Below are 17,265 nucleotides of genomic sequence, written 5' to 3' on the forward strand. Positions count from 1 at the left end.
GTAGTTAGGCTTCAGGAGTGTGGATTGTGGGGTGCAATTAATGACTAGGAATCTGTCTCAATAGTTTTTTTAAGGGTGGACAGAAAATTATAGTATAGACGGTTTACCTATGATTGGCTGTCTCCTGAGGAAATTGAATACATTTTATGATGCAGAACATTTTGCATTCTCTGGAAGCAGTTGGTTTGATAGACTGAAAAATCTTTTCTTTCTATATTTTAATATAAAATTGGTATTCTCACTTTAATAGTGATTAAAATATCAGGACGGCCCCAACACTACAAAACTCCAACATATTGATCTTAATACATAATTCTTATGTTAGTGTGATGCACAACTCTTCCATGTCTAAAAAAATGATTTGCCAAATTACTTTTCAAGAAGACAGTGCATTTAATAAATTCTGTTTTTTAATTTACATGACATAAACAAAATTCTGTTTTTAATAAGAGGATTTAGTAAAGATATGTATAGCTTTATATGTATATTACTTTAAGTCTGACTGTTCAAGAGGTAACTGGTAAAAATAAAACAAAATCCTTTCTTCAGCATCTTTAGTAGCAGACCTTCCTACCAGCTGTCTGGCTTCCTTCCTGTTCTTTCCCATCTGCAAGAGGTGACGATCAGTAACTTTTCAAACCATAAGCACATTACAGCAGCAATGAGTGCTTGTTGACCTTGTCGGTAGCACAGTCGTTGGTTGTTTACGGGTCCCTGCTAAAATGGAAAGTGGATTTTCTTACAACGTTTACAAGAATTCAAAAATACTGTAGAATCTTATTATAAAGTTTACCGCATACCTCCTGTTACAGAAGACATTTCCCTTGGTCTTGATGGAAGTTTTTTCATAATTACTGGAGGAGCTCAGAGTCGGCATGGTCCCACAGAAGCTACTTTGCTGCTCCCTTTGCTATTATATAAGGTTTGACAATTTCATTGACCTACCTGGAATAATATTGTGAGTTAATTGGAGGGAATTCTAGTGGATAGAAATAACTTGAAGGTTTGGAAATACCAAATAATGTAATGTTTTCCCAAGCGTATGTGTGGCTAAACTCAACATTTCTTAGTATTTTTGAAAATTTCAAATGTGGGTTTAAGCAAAATTGCTGACTGATGTATAATTGGCATAAGTAAGAAACTGCTTAAAGATTATACTTCCACATAGGTAATACAGAATAAGTCTGGCTCTGGTTGTCAATTTAGTACATCTAAAATAAATAGTAAAGTTTAAATTTATGCCTAACAGCACTGAGATAGTAATGCGAATAGCAGCAGATGTTGATATGTCTCAGTGGTGGCTGTGAATAATATACATGCAACTGTTGATGTGACTGTGTCCAAGATGCACAATTTATTATTGGCATCTTGCAGAGCAATGAAAAAGAGGTGCAATTTAGTCATGTTCATAAGAAAGGGAGAGTACAATACTTCCATTGTATAAATTAAAGAAACTTAATCATGGCAGTGAGAGACACAATTCATGTAAATATGGCTTTATAGGAAGAGAGACCTCAATTTAGACGGTGTTTGTCTGGCTGGTTTTAATTGTAACCCTATTCAAAATATTATCAGCAGTTCGCATCCATATGAAGCTTATATAAGTGCTACTACAATTAAATGGTGTCTACGCTATAAGCTGTTGCTGGTTGAGTCTTGGAAAATAAATTAACATATTTTGATCCTTTTAATAATTCATATGAAGTCGTGTGACGTTCTCCAGATATGAAATTTGTGCAATGCACACAAGAAGCTACAACTGGGGGTATTGAAATAATTTATCAGTTAATCTCTTGACCAGTTACTGGCTGAGCTTTTCATCAAAGATTGTTGAACATTAATAACATCAGCTTGCAAACAGTACACTTGGCAGATTCTGAGCGAAAACCTCCCAACCCTGCAGGGGAGGGCTTGCAGGCGGGACTGGGAGGAGTTTCAGAGAATTTGGTTTTGGGCCAGCAGGCCAATGTATTTCTGTCTCCGGGCAATTCTTCTTGGTCATCATGTGCAGAGGCTACCCGCCTGGTGGCGGCAAGTGGCCAATCTGCATAATTAACTGCCCATATGTAGGTTAATCATGCACACAGATGGGTCTCTGTGTAGGGTGCCTGGATGCAGATTGCCAGCAGCTAACCTAGGGGGCCCATGAGCCTTCCTCAATCACCACCAAACCAGAACCGCAGCCATCAGTGGGCCACAACTGCTGCTGCCAGTGATTCTGTGGAGGGGTTTTCACTCCACAGGAGTGGCCTGGCAGCAGTGGCCACCGTTTATTATATTAAATTCTAACAAGCTGGCGAGAGCACTGCACATGTGCCAGAGAAACTAGCTGAAGCTGAGACAGCCGAGGCATCTGACAATGGGAGGACTGTGGGTGGCCAGGCCCATGCTGAGCCCCAGGCTCATGAGAAGCTTCTGGTGTTGACAGCACAGGGTAGGCTGGAGTTGCTGAGAGAGGTAAGGCAACATCTGGCAGAGATGCCAGAGGCCGTGCGCAGCCATGAGCGGACGATGGAGGAGTGGATCCATGCCATGACTGTTGCCATGTCTCAGGCATGTGGCACATAGCTTCCTCCATCGAGAGGTTGGCAACCCTCATGGAGAGCCAGATCCCACAGATGCATGAAGATCTGCATATGAACACCTTGGCCATGAGCTCAGTGCAGCAGTGGCAAGGTGAGAGAAGGACAAGGCGCCTGGAGTCTTCTCCAGCTCCTCGTCCTTCTCTGGTGAGCAGGGAGGGACAAGTGAGCCTTGAAAGGGAGGAGGAGAGGCTGGCATCCAGAACTGGGGGCTCCCCTCAGGGCACGCTGAGTGTGGAGAGTGGCTCCTCAGTCCCTCCACCAGGAGCCCAGCTCCAGTAGCCACAATGCCTGAGGAGAGTCCTGCACCTGTTCAGGAACCCTCAGACAGACGGGGCCCTCCAGGCCTCAGGCACCCAGAAGACGGTTACCGAAGTCATCACATGCTAAGGGGCAGCCTGATCAGCTAGTGCTGGGTTCACATCTCATAGAAGCACTTGCAAATGTATAAAGAAAAGCACCTAGACACATTTGAGGGTTCACAGGTGTTTGTTTTCTGACATGTGATGATTAATGTAAAGTTCTTATGTTCATGCCTTCAATGTTCATTGTGTAAAATTGATTATTCTATTATGCCTTAATTGTGAGCTGTTGACTTCACCCTTTTCCCTGAGTGGAATACCAGTGTAAGCATAGCCCTCATTTAAATATGATCTTCCATGGGCACTAGCACGTGGTTCAGCTGGGTGCTAGGCACGGAGCACAAATGGTAAGGAGGCGACAGACTACATGCCTTAAGGTCAATCTTTATTGGTTTCTCTATGAGTGGACATCAGGGTGGCTGGAAGAGGGTAATTATAAGATTGTCTCTTGCTTCCTTGGTGCATCTCTCAATCTGCCTGGCTTCCAGTGCAAGGGCTTCAACTTTCAGTGCTGCTTGCTCATCTCCCTCCTCCGCGTCCTCCTCGTTCATGGAGGACTATCAGTCAGTCATGAGGCCTCCCCCCTATGCAGTATGCAGAGCACAGCAAAGCACAACGATACGCAAAATCCTCACTGGGGCATACTGCAGGGCTCCACCAGATCGATCCATGCACCAGAAACTCATCAGTAGCCCAATGGCCTGCTCGATGATTGCTCAGGTGGAGCCGTGGCAAGTATTGTACCTCTCCTCCTCTGCATTGTGAGAGTCCCTCACAGGCATAAGCAGCCAATTCTTCAATAGGTTGCACTTGTCCCTGAGAATCCATCCCTAGAGGCAAGCGGGGGGGGGGGGGGGGGGGGGCACCCGGGAAGCAGTCACACAGCTGCAGGAAATGCATTTGGTGGTCAAAAATCAGTTGAACATTGATTGAATGAAAGCTTTTCCTGTTGATGAAGGCGGCTGGCTGGTCCGTTGGAGCCTTGATGGCCACATGCGTGCAATCTATCACACTTTGCACTGGGGGAATCCAGAGATGGCCCCAAACCTGATGGCCCTCTTGGCCTGACTGTCAGGTTCAGTCTGGTAACACACATAGTCGCCAGCCCTCTTGAACAGGGCATTGGCCACCTCCTTGATGCAGCGGTGAGCTGTTACATATGAGACCCGACACATGTCCCATTTAACGTTTAGTGCCACAGTGATCTTCAGGGTCACTGGCATAGGTTAACACCCAAATCCCATAGGTCACAACTCATCCTGCAGCAGGGCGCATAAGTCGGTGACGGCCTCCCTGGTGAGGCTAGGGTGGAATCTTGTGAGTGCCACAGCGCTCCCGATTACAAGAGTGGAAGTTGTCATTAACTTCCACTTCCGCTGCAAATCCTGTTTCCCATGCGATTTTGTATTTAAATTATCTGTGACGGGCACGGGTGACACTTGCGATCATACGGCGGGAGCAGCCTTTCATTGGTGGAACCCGCCATCACAGCCCCAAGCACCATGATCACTATAGTATAAGGATGGAAAGAGTTAATACCGAAGACAGTAAGAGAGACCCCTTCCTGTGTGTGAGCGATGATGTAACAGTCACATGGCTGGAGAAGAAGAAGGTATAGCAGCACGAAGGATACTAGCTTAGGTGGCTTGTGGAGAGTGTATATAGTAACTGTAAATAATAAAGAGTTGTTAGTTAACCTTTACCAGAGTCTAAGACTTTCTCTAGAACATCCTACAACACTACGAATACAAACCCAGCAATGCAACAATCGCCTCAGATATAAAGCATTCTGTGTTGCAGCCTCAAGGATCAGCAGCCTTCCTTTCATGTATCTTCAGACTAACTTAAATTGAAGTTTTTACTTAAATCAAAATGCTTTTGCCTCCCTTATTTTGTGAAAGTCACCACCAACTTCATATCATTTATTTTTCCTACAGCCAAAGTGAATCAAATGGCAGCCAGCAGGCAGTGTCCTGTCCCATGGTTCAATGAGGCCTCCCTGCAGGTTCTCCTCCAGGCCGTCAGGGAAAGGTGAGAGGTCCTCTTCCCTGCAGATGGAGTCAGAAGACCATCCTGCCTCTCTAAGGTGGCCTGGATGGAGGTAGTGGAGGAGATCTCGAACCATGGGGTTACTCATGGAACATGGGTGCAGTGACACAGGTGCATCAAAGACTTGCTCAGATTGGCGAGGGTAAGTGGTCCTGGCAAAGCTGCTCCATTGATTTCTTCCATGGCTCCACGTCTTCAAGGCAGAGGGTACATAAAGAATGCAGTGGAATGTGTGAGCAGCCTTGGTACCATTCACTAAATGATGTTGCGCCAAGATGATCAGTGTTATTTATGTGATTGGATGTGTCGTACGAAAGCCACTGCAGAATGAGTGATTTTGATGCATGTATGCAATGGTTGTGATGCATTATTTGCCATGTCATTAAATCTGCACTATCTGCTGTAGGAGAAACAAAACCACAACCAGCGCGAGCATGCTAAAACGGGAGGAGGGGTCCCTGACATAAGGCTGCTGACCACAGCTGAGGAGGAGGCCTTTGAGATCAGGACAGAGGAGGGAGGCAGGGCTAGGGGAGATGGTGAGGCAGGATCCACAAGGCGTAAGGATGAAGTGTCCTCTCTGCTCTTGCAGCCAAGTGTGGAAACTGAAGGAAATTGTGTGAACTCATGTGAAGCACATGCTTAAAGTGCCTCTGTTTGTGTCTCCATTGCAGGTGCCCACACTCGAGTCACAGAACACCAAGTGGCTCAAGAATCCTCCTCTGAGGAGGAAAAAGAAGCCAGTGACCCAGACGGTACACCGTCACCTGCCTCTTCTTCCACCTCTGCCAGCGCAGATACATCCACATGGTCCGTGGGGGGGTTTAAGATTACAATCTGGGTCACAAGCTGGTGGTCACAGCACAGACACATCCCAGCAGCTGAGGGAGCATGTGCCAGCCAGGTCTCCAGACAATCTGAGGACTGCTGGGGAGCAGGCCCCTGCTCAGCCCCATGCTCATGATAATTCTCTGTTTGTTGCTATGAGATGTCTGTTGGATGTGCAGCAAAGCCATGTGGAAAATACGTCGGAGATGCATGAGGTCATGCTTGGCTTTGCACGTGCCATGGAGGAGTCCATGCAAGCCATGACTTCTGCCATGTCCCAGGCATTTGAGCGTATGGCTTCCCCAGTCAAGAGCCTGGCGAGCTCCGTGGTGAGCCTTGTTGAGCACTCAAGCCATATGAGATTTGACCTGCACTCCATTGCTGTTGCTGTGGGCTCCATGCAGCAGAGTCTAAGCGAGAGGGGACGAGCAACCTGGACTTCCCTCCAGGTGCTCCTTCCTTCAAGGAGACAGGCAGGTGCCATCGTGCACACAGATGGAGGAGGAGCCTGCGCCAGCTGCCCTGGGCCTTCCTCTCAGGACATCCCCAGGGTAAATGGCATCTTGTCCTCCCCACCAACACTGACCCCCTTACCTCCAGCAGGCGAGCACCCGGAGGATACTCAAGCACCATTGCTGCAGACCCCCAGTAGGACGGAGTCACCAAGGCCCCGTTCCTCCAGAGGACGCCTGCCACAGTCATCCACAGCAACGGGGCAGCACACTAAGCAAACTGCCTCCACCTCAGCTGCTAGTGTCGGGGTAGCACCTAGACGTCGTCGGAGAAAAAGGAAATTGAAAGTGTTTTGATCATAAAGATGGCAGTGGTGTTTAGTCGCGTTCATTGTAACCCATAGATGATTTCAAATGCCAATCACATGAAAGTGCAGCCATGCTTCGTTAAGATTGCAGTGATGAATAAGACCTCATGCAAAAGGGAATTTCTGTGGGGAATTATTATGTTTCTCCTCCCAATGTTCCTTGATGATGTGGCTTATTGTTGGCTGAAACATGCATAAATGAGGTTCTCCCTGATGTCCCTTACATGTCTCTTCATGGCCCTCATATCGATGATGGCATTGCTGTCATTGTCGTCCTCCTCCTCACCCTCTTCATAGTCATCCTCATCTGAGGAGGACTGGTGTTCCTCCTGTTCCTCCGCCTGCAGAATGTCACCACGCCTAATTGCAATGTTGTGCAAGGCACAGCAGACAACGATTATTCATGACACCCTCTGTGGCGTGTACTGAAGAGCCCCTCCAGACCGGAATCGCATTTTCAGCACGTGAATGGTGTGTTCAGTGATGGCTCTGGCGGATGCTTGTGCAGCATTGTACCTCTCTTCAGCAGCGCTTTGGGGATGACGCTCTGGTGTCATCAGCTACGTACAAACAGGGTAACCCTTGTCACCCAAGATCCATCCGTCCACTTTGGCTGGTTCCTCGAAAAATGCTGGCAGCTGGGAGTTTCTCAAAATGTTGGAGTCATGACAGCTCCCTGGGAAATGTGCGCAAATGTGCATGATTCTTCTCCTGTGGTCACAAACGAGTTGCATGTTTAAAGAGTGGAACCCTTTGTGATTGACAGAGACAGCAGGCTGGTCCCAGGGAGCTCTAACGGCCACATGAGTACAGTCGATCACCCCTTGCACTCTAGGGAACCTAGCGATGGCACCGAAGGGCGCAGACCTTGCTGCCTGGCTGTCCTCACCTACAGGTAAGTAGATGAAATCATTGGCACAACAAAAAAGGGCATTGGTTACCTCTTTGATGCACCTGAGGGTCACAGACTGCGCAATACCACATATGTCACCCATAGATCCCTGGAAGGAGCTGCTGGAAAAAAAAATTGAATGCAACAGTCACCTTGAGAGCAACTGGCGTGGGTTTCCCACCAAAGCCAAGAGGCTGCAGGTCATGCTGCAGGATCCTAAAATTTCTGTGACCATTTCACATGCCATCCTTAGACATCATTTGCATTGCCTGTTTGACATTTGTACGTAATTTGTCCTTGTCCTGAGGATGCGATGACGTGCCAGTGCCTGTCTTTGATAAAGACGTTCCTGGATGTTATCATTCAGAGCATCCTCACCTTCCTGTTCTGCCTGTTGCTGTCACTCAGGCAGGAGTTGAGGGAAAAGAGCCCTCCTTAGTCTCTCTCTTTATTCTTCTTCCCATGGTACTAGACAAATTGGGTGTATGAGAACCATGGCGCTGTGGCTTTTCCGAACAATAAATAAGCAGAGCGTGGCGATTCAGGCCTCTGTTGACACTGAGCTGAAACATCAAGGCAATGAACACCTCCCTTATATCTGCCTTCAAATTTCAGCCAGGTAGAAGACACACCCGCTGTTGTTTGCCTCCTCCCACTGTCCTTGCAATCCTTTAATGTCCACATAGTTCCCATTATCGTTGCAGAAAATGGTGTGTGTGGAATTCGGGGTCGGTCTCCCCACCTTCCAACCTCTTCCTACAACCTTCCAGCTTGAAACCATCACCCTTGACCCACCCAATGTTACCGTTATCCTTCCCTCCATTACCATTGAGCCTCCCCCCATTACCATGCACAGTGTAATCATCAATGTATTCATGCCATCCCTCCCCCCTGTTCCTACTCCCGTTACTATCAACATGCCGATTCTTATCCTTGAACCTTCTCACATTGAAATGACCATTGTTGCTGAGTCCCGTTCCCCTTTATATGAAGCTGTCGAATACCCACTCATTAGTCTTGACCTTCCCCCCCACCACAGATTCCACTTGCCCCCATTGACTATGACCATTCCCTCTGTTAGTCAGTACCCTCAATTTGCCCCACAGCTCCCCGACATTGACAGCACGCATCCCTCCCTTTAGCCCCTTGACAAATATCTTCACACAGTACTGATCTAATCCACCCACCACCCCACAGCCAACAACATGCATCTTCACCATCAACATCAACCATTCAACAACCAAGACGCTCCACTCCACCCTCTCCTGCTCCTCTATGTACCTGATTGCCCCACCCTTCCCTCCCCAACTACCCTCCATTGCTCCTCCATGTTTCCCCCGTCCATGCCTTTGCCACCATCCCCTGAGATGATTCACCATTGCTGGTGCCAAACCTGGAGGCAAACATCCATTCCAATGCTGGTGTTAGTTTAGCGGATGAGTTAAAGAGAGAAAAGCACAGTCCTGAGACTTGACTGCACAAATCTGACTGTTGCACGTTGAAACATTCATGAACTGGGTGACACGAGAATATCACCCACCATTCACTTAATCTGGCTGGTAGGACTAAATTGTACCTATATGTATTGTTACAACCAGGTAAGAATGGGTCTAGGGGTTCCCTGTCAGCCTTTGCCTCGTTTAACCGTAACAGGATCTAATTTTTAAAACACCGTGTTTTTAGCTCCCCCTCAGTGAATCCTTGTTCAATGCTTTCCAATTGCAAGGCAAAGAAATTAGATCAGACAGGTTTTCTTAGATTTAAACAAGAAAGGTGGAAGTTTATTAATCTTAAACTCTAATTCGGTTAACGACTACGAATACGCGGCGCGACCACGCTAGTATGCATGCATACGCGATTAACACACACGCAGATAGAGACAGTAAAAGTAGAAAGCATAATGGGGAAATAGCTGGGTTGTAATTACAGTCCTTTGAGTTCAATGTGGAGTCTTTGGTTGTCAGTAAGTCTTGCTGTTCGTTGGGGCCCAGTGCACACTTTAACTTGTTTCGATGTAGGAGTCTTCTCTCTCTTGAGGTTTAAGCAACTTCAGTGGGTCTGGAAGTTTGTGAGAAAGCGAGAGAGAGCCAGCCAGGAGAGAGGCTGTCTTATTCCAGGTTCATGTGCAATCTACAGTCTTCAAACTGTCCTGTGAGCACAATTCAAACTCCAAGTTGGCCAGTAGGTTAGTCATGTGACTAATCCCTTATTTGGGAACAACCTCTCCTGCGGTTTGTGGATTTCAAAATTCTCGGTGGGGGGTGGTGCGGGGGGGGGGGGGGGGGGGGGTGGTGGGGGGGGGTGGCGGTGGGTGTGTAGCGTTGTCTCTTACACTGACAAGACATGGATCACCATTGCCCAGACCAATCTCTGTTAATTGAATCAGTGAGCAGCTCTTTTGTCTCTCCAAGCACTGTCTCTTAGTATGCAAATGTTTTCCAGCCAAATGTCTGGTGATCTCTTTTAAACAAGTCATTTCTTCACTCCAGCAACAGTTTAAAATTAATGTGCAGATGACAAAATTAATATGTGTAATTCTAGGCAGGTGGGGGTCTTCATGACAGTATGGTCATGAGTATTCATGTTATTTAAATGAATGCAAAGCTGCAATCTGCCACCGTGCTGGGCAAATCCTGGAATGCCACAAACCCGCCGTCAATTTAATTCTTCTAAACTATCCCGCTGTTGGAAATCCAAAAAATACCTCCCGCCTAATTATATCACCCCGCATGCCACCAAATCCACTGCGACAGACAATATAAAATTCCCCCTATAGTCTTTGCTGACAATGCCGCTTGAACATTTAGAGGCAGCTTATCCAACTCTGTGACCTACTGGGCCCTTCTTGGCTTAGCAGGCTGCTGCTGATCTCATCGTGCATCTTCACGAGCAGGCGCAGCTGCCTCTTGGCCCTCCCTTCATTGGAGATGCCACATCATGCCACAGGGGTCTAAAAAGATAGGGTGTATGAGACCCATGTCAGGTAACCAGTGGGCCTCGAGAGTGCTGTCAATACAAAGATGACCCTGGAAAGTGAGGTTTTGCTACTTCTCTCAGAAGCCTCCCTGATGGCCCTTAGTGTCCACCCTTGCTGATGTCCATCCCTCTCATTCAGCAGTGTGGGCAACCAAACATCTCACCCCACAGTTTGTTCACCAGAAACAGCCAACCAAACTCAAGCCCAAGCTGCCCCCCCTTGCAGAGCCTCAAGACCCCAACCCCCCCTTGCAGTGCCCCCAAGAACCTGACCACCCCCCCCCCCCCCACTTGCAGAGCCCCTGAGACTCTGTCCCCACCTGCAGAGCACATAGCACTACTGTCCAAAATTGGCCTCCACAATCCCCCCTCTCCCTGTGCAGTGCTGGTCATGGCTACCTCCCATTGCAGCAATGAAGCCTCGCCTTGGTGCTGCCCGCTGTCCCCCATTAAATCCTGACGAATTAGATGTTAAAGTATTTAAAGTGATTGTTCTCAAATTTAAAATGCATTCCCGTCATGTCAGGCATCAATTCTGCCTTGGTGCTTTCCCGCTGCGGACAAAATCCACAACCGACATCACAATGCCAGACGGACCATCCGGGTGGACCATTCCAACGCAATTCTCCATCCCCCATGCCACCATTCCTGCTTTAAACGCCCACACAAAATTCTGCTTCTAATTCCCTTTGCTCCTCTATTGCATTGAGAAATTTACTATTTAAAGTATTTATTCTTGTCCCCAAATATATTACCTTATATGTTCTGTATTAAACTGTATCTGTCGCTCATCTGTCTGTTTTCATAGCCTGTCATCCTATTGTGTCTTGCACTCCTTCTGGCAGTTCTCAGTTTTGTATCATTGGCAACCTTTCATTTTCACTGCTGCATGTACAAGTCCACAGAAAACCCATTTACTGTTACCATTTGCTTTCAGGCTTTTATGCCATGCATTAATTTCCTCAACCAATTTCGTATGTGGCACTTTATTTGGAAATTCATGTAAACTACATCCATTGCATCACCAAACATTCTCAGCCTTTAGCTTCCATTATTCTCTCAAAATATTTTATGAGATTAGTCAGAAGTGACCTAACTTTCACAAATCCATGTTGACTGTCTCTGATCAGTTCATGCCCTTCTATGTATGAACGAATGTATTAATTTATTTTATCTGTAACAATAGCCTCTAATATTTCCCTACGACTGATGTAATGCTACTGGTCAATAGTTATCTATCTAATCTACTTCCCCGTTTTGAACAGAGGTGTAGTACTGGTCACCTTCCAGTCCTTTGGCAAAGTTTAAGGTTTGAAGAAATTTTGAAAGATCATACTTAAGTTCTCTACTATTTGTTCACTAACTTCTTGGAGTAATCGGGGTGAATCCCATTTGATCCTGAATACTTAAATGTTTAGCACCCACAGTCTCTTGAGAACCATTTCCTTATTAGCACATACATCTGTTAGTTACCTTTCTACTTCTCATTCACAAGCCTTCGAACATGTTCCTATTCTCCATAAGTACTGAAGCAGTGTATTGATTAAACATTTAATTGGCTTAGTTTATACGCTGAAAGGATTTTACTTGCCGTTATGCTTGGTTCATCTTAATCAGCTTATTTACAAGATTGTAGATCACACTAAATGTAAAAATTGATTTGTCAAATGACAATTTACGAATTAGAATTTTCCTATTTATTAATGAATGTTTTTAACTATATTTATTTAAAATAAATAAAAGTGAAATAATATTTTATAAATAAGCATATAGTTAAAGTTTAAAGTAATTCACAAATGTAGCTTTGTTTTCTGCAACTATGCCAGCTGTACCAACTACCTGCAAATGATGTGTCTGCTGCATATGTCCCAATCAAATTATAGGAATGCTGATGTAATGCTATTATAATATTCAGATACGTTTGATTACCTGTTTCATAAAACCATCAAATACCAATGTATGCATCACATTTTACAGTAGCTTGTCTTTTCAGTAATAAATATGTATTGTCGAGGAGTGCTACCATCATTGTAAGGTACATTGTAAGAGATTTTACTATATTTATATACAGAAGATTGGAATATTTCAATTGATGGGTGATAGTGTCCTCCTATTGCTGAGAGTGTTGACCATGATGAATGAAATTTTATTATAGTTTGAGTGCAAGTGAAAAAAAAAATGAAAGGTATTCTCCAAACATGATCCAGCATGCAATGTGGTGGCAATTGAGCTGAATTTTCACAGCAAGCTGTACCTGACCATTCTATGATTATAGTCTGCTGCAAAATCTTTAGGCATAATCCCATCACTTAAAATGGTCAGTTGCTTACATTAGCCAAAAAGCAATAACCATTACCCACGTGCAGTAACGTCAATTTCAAAGTTGCCAGTTCTAGTGTCTTAAGTGCTACCTGTATTTTGGGCAGAAATAGTTGCAATTACTCACTAGATCACGACAGGTTATGCTGCACTGAATGTAATAAAATATCCCTATTGAGGATATTACTTTGGCTTCCATTTCTTCTAAAATTTAAAATACAGGATTTGTATCCTGAACTCTGCCCCCAGATTTTTCTCATTCTCTCCTATTCTTTTCAACCTTTGCAGTGTTCACCGGACTTTCACAAGTAGAAACAAAAACAGGAGTAATAGTAAAGACCGAGGAAGCTGACCTACTCTTGAAAAACAACACTGTTATTTTAATTGCTCTCCCTCTGGCAGTCTTTAAACTGTAAAACACAAATTCAGCTCAGCAACTACTTGAGGCTAATTAATTAGAAATTTTATTAATGCTGCCACTGTATACCTACAGCAGGAAAATCGCATTCACTGGTACCAATAAAAGTGGCCATGAAACCCAACTCGTTCACTTTAGGAGAGGAAATCTGCTGTCTTTTCCAGTCTGGCCTATATGTCCCTCTTAACCGCCCTCTGAAGAGGCCTAACAAAATCTTGGTTATAGGTTGAAGGCCCACCATCCGTGGTTAACTAAAAAAGTTAAAGATCGTATCAAACTTAAAGAAAAAGCATATCATTTTGCAAAGATGGGTGGCAGGTGAGAAAATTGGACAGAGTATAAAAAACAGCAAAGAATGACTAAAAGGTTAATTAATAAGAAGGGAAAAATTAAAGTATGAGGGAAAGCTAGCTAGAAAAATAAAGACAGATAGTAAAAGTTTCTATAGATATATAAAAAAGAAAATAGTTAACAAAGTGAATGTTGGTCCTAAAGAAAGTGAGTTTGGGGAATTAATAAAAGATAATAAGGAGATAGCAGATGAATTGAACAGGTATTTTACATCGGTCTTCACTACAGAGGATACAAGTAACATCCCAGAATTAGCTGTAAGTCAGGAAATGGAAGAGAGGGAGGGACTCAAGAAAATTACAATCACCAGAGAAGTGGTACTGAGCAAATTGTCAGAGCTGCAGACTGATAAATCCCTGGGTCCTGGTGGACTTCATCCTAGAGTCTCAAAAGAAGTGGCTAGTGAGATAATTGATGTGTTGGTTTCAATTTTCCAAAATTCCCTAGATTCAGGGAAGGTTCCATTCAATTGGAAATTAGCAAATGTAACTCCTTTATTCAAAAAGGGAGACATAAAGCCAGAAACTGCAGATCAGTTACCTTAGGATCTGTCATAGGGAAGATTTTAGAATCTATTATTAAAGATGTTATAGCAGGGCACTTAGAAAAGTTTAAGGTAATCAGACAGAGTCAACATGGATTTGTGAAAGGGAAATCATGTTTAACCAATTTATTGGAGTTCTTTCAGGAAGTAACGTGCTGTGGATAAAGGGGAACCGGTGGATGTACTGTATTTAGATTTCCAGAAGGCATTTGATAAGGTGCCACATCAAAGGTCATTGTGGAAAATAAAAGCTCATAGTGTAGGGGGTAACATATTAGCATGGATAGAAGATTAACAGAAAACAGAGAGTAGGCATAAATGGGTCATTTTCTCGTTGGCAAGATGTAACAAGTGGTGTGCCAAAGGGATCTGTGCTGGGGCCATAACTTTTTACAATTTATATAAATGGCTTGGATGAAGAGACTGAAGGTATGGTTGCTAACTTTGCTGATGACACAAAGATAGTTAGGAAAGTAGGTTGTGAAGAGGACATAAGGAGGCTACAAAGGAATATGGATAGGTTAAGTGAGTGGGCAAAGATCTGGAAAATGGAGTAAAATGTGGGAAAATGTGAAATTGTCCACTTTGGCAGGAAGAATAAAATAGAAGAATATTATCTAAATGGTGAGAGATTGCAGAGTTCTGTGATGAAGAGGGATCTGGGTGTCCTAGTGTATGAATTGCATAAGGTTAGTATGCAGGTACAGCAAGTTATTAGGAAAGCTTTTAGAATGTTATTGTTTATTGTGAGGGGAATTGAATACAAAAGTAGGGAGGTTATGCTTCAGTTATACAGGGCATTGGTGAGACCACATCTGGAGTACTGTGTTCAGTATTGGTCTTCTTATTTAAGGAAGGATGTAAATGCATTGGAAGCAGTTCAGAGAAGGTTTACTAGACTAATACCTGGAATGAGCAGATTGTCTTATGAGGAAAGGTTGGACAGGTTAGGCTTGTATCTGCTGGAATTTAGAAGAGTAAGGGGTGACTTGATTGAAACATATAAGATCTTGAGGGGTCTTGACAGGGTTGATGTGGAAAGGATGTTTCCTCTTGTGGGAGAATCTAGAACTAGGGGTCACTGTTTAAAAATAAGGGGTCATCCATTTAAGACAGGGATGAGGAAAAAAAAATTCTCTCAAAGGGTCATGAGTCTTTGGATATTTTTAAAGCAGAGGTAGATAGATTCTTGATAAGCAAGGAGGTGAAAAGTTATTGGGGGTAGGCGGGAATGTGGAGTAATCGGTTCAGCCATGAACTTATTGAATGGCGGAGCAGGCTTGAGGGGCTGAGTGGCCTACTCCTGCTCCTAATTCGTATGTTTGTATGTTTATATGTACTCAGCGCAACAAGGAATAGGCAATAAATGTCAGCCTTGTCAGTAATACCCACATACCAAGGCTGACTGTTTCTTTTAGAAAAAGTAACTGCCCTTTACCAGTAAAATTCCCAGTAATATCCCTTTAAAAGTAGAACTTCCAGTTCTTGACATATCTCTTATGCAAATAAAATATGTACAGGGTATTCTATTTGCCTGTAATGAAACAAGTAAAAATTAGTGGATACTAGGACTGCTTACACAGTGATCTTGTCAACACTTTCCAAAGACAAAGACAAAGACCGTGGTTTATAGCCATGAGCTGAAACCCAAGAAGAAATTACAACCATTAAATCATTCCCGGGTATCTCCATTATTTATTTCCATGACATACTATGCAGTTATTGAGGTTGTTTTATTGAGTTTTCAATCATCTTTTTTGTTGCAGGTCATACAGATATTTCTTATACTGCCAATAGATGCCTCCTGAAGTGGTTCATAGACAAGGCTGTTATATGTTACTGCAGTGCATAGTCCCATTCAGTTTTCCAACACAGTTCTATAACACGAAAGAGAGCTTTGTTTGAAAGCTAATACCACATTAGGGCTGAGTGAGGTTAATGTAGTTTGAAGTCTGAACCATAAATTGTGTCATGTCATGCATATTCTGCATTCACTGTAAATCCACAGTAAAGAAGGTCAAATGGAGAATTTTACTAACTGCCTAGACTAGCATATAATGCTGTTAGGTAATTGGGATTTTGAGCTCTATTTGAAAGGGGACTGAGAATTTTAACATCAGATGATTCAATTAAAAATGTAACAATTTTTGAGCTTTACTTTTTAATGCAGCAACAATGGAATAGTCGGAAATCTAAGCTTTTTTAATTTTTAAAATTCACACTGTGTTTTCAATTGAAAATTCTTAGTACCTACTGAGTTGGAGTTAAATTAAGCTCCTTGTTACAGCACACATAAACTAAAACATTAATTTGTGATGGCTAAGAGCAAATCCTTTAGGACTTGAATGACTTCATCCAAATTTATTTAATTTTTGCTTGCCAGTAATGAATTTAATTGACTTAGGAACCCTTCTTCTCCCAGGTAATTGTTTTATGGGCTGTGATTTGGTACAAAGCCAGCAGACTATTAAAAACAAATGCCCACTTTGTTCATTAAAAAGTATGTGATGTCTCATTTTATCAATATATCGGAAGTTTTAGAGTGCAAGAATTGTCATTTCTAATGTTAAACGCTATTTTTGCAGCTTTTAAAGCACACAGGACTTGTTTTCCAGTTAGCAAGACCATTTGAGTGACATTTTAACCATTGTGAGATTTTCCTTCCTGCTGGTAGAATCGGAAGAATTATATAATCTGCCATGTTTCCATCTCCACCCCTTCTCTCCCCCAGCTTCCATCTCTGCATCGCTAATGGGAAGAAGCCAGTAATAGGAGTGATGTAGAAGTATGTTTTCCTCCATAGCAGTGGCCATCAAACTTTTGGACATTTGCACGAATTGGCTGGAGTGGAACATCTCTTGGTGTTCCCTGTTCATTGGACTTTTTCCCGGAGCCTTCAGCTCAAGTGTTTTGCCCTTCAAGTTGCTGGATGATTTACACATTAATAACAGCATGCACATTAACGTGCTGCTATTTTGGCTGCAAAATCTGTATCAATATCTTTCTTCTGATGTTTGTTTATTATTAGTAGAACTCTGTGATCTAACATATGCTGTTTGGACTTCTGTCTATAATAAGATTGGAGCTCATACATGTTTGCACCAATAAAACAAACGGTTTTAAG

At 43.6% G+C, this 17,265-nt stretch overlaps 1 protein-coding gene across 1 annotated transcript in view; it reads left to right on the plus strand.

Moving 5' to 3' along the window:
- Positions 1-889: 889 nt before the first annotated feature.
- The window catches only part of LOC137375910 (ras-GEF domain-containing family member 1C-like), a 189,392-nt gene continuing 173,016 nt past the window's right edge, over positions 890-17,265 (plus strand). Inside the window, exon 1 of the mRNA XM_068043588.1 lies at positions 890-922. The gene's annotated coding sequence lies outside the window, so the exon portion shown is untranslated. The remainder of the gene's footprint in view (positions 923-17,265) is intronic.

The sequence above is a fragment of the Heterodontus francisci genome, chromosome 12, assembly GCF_036365525.1.
Source record: "Heterodontus francisci isolate sHetFra1 chromosome 12, sHetFra1.hap1, whole genome shotgun sequence".
Taxonomy (NCBI): Eukaryota; Metazoa; Chordata; class Chondrichthyes; order Heterodontiformes; family Heterodontidae; genus Heterodontus; species Heterodontus francisci.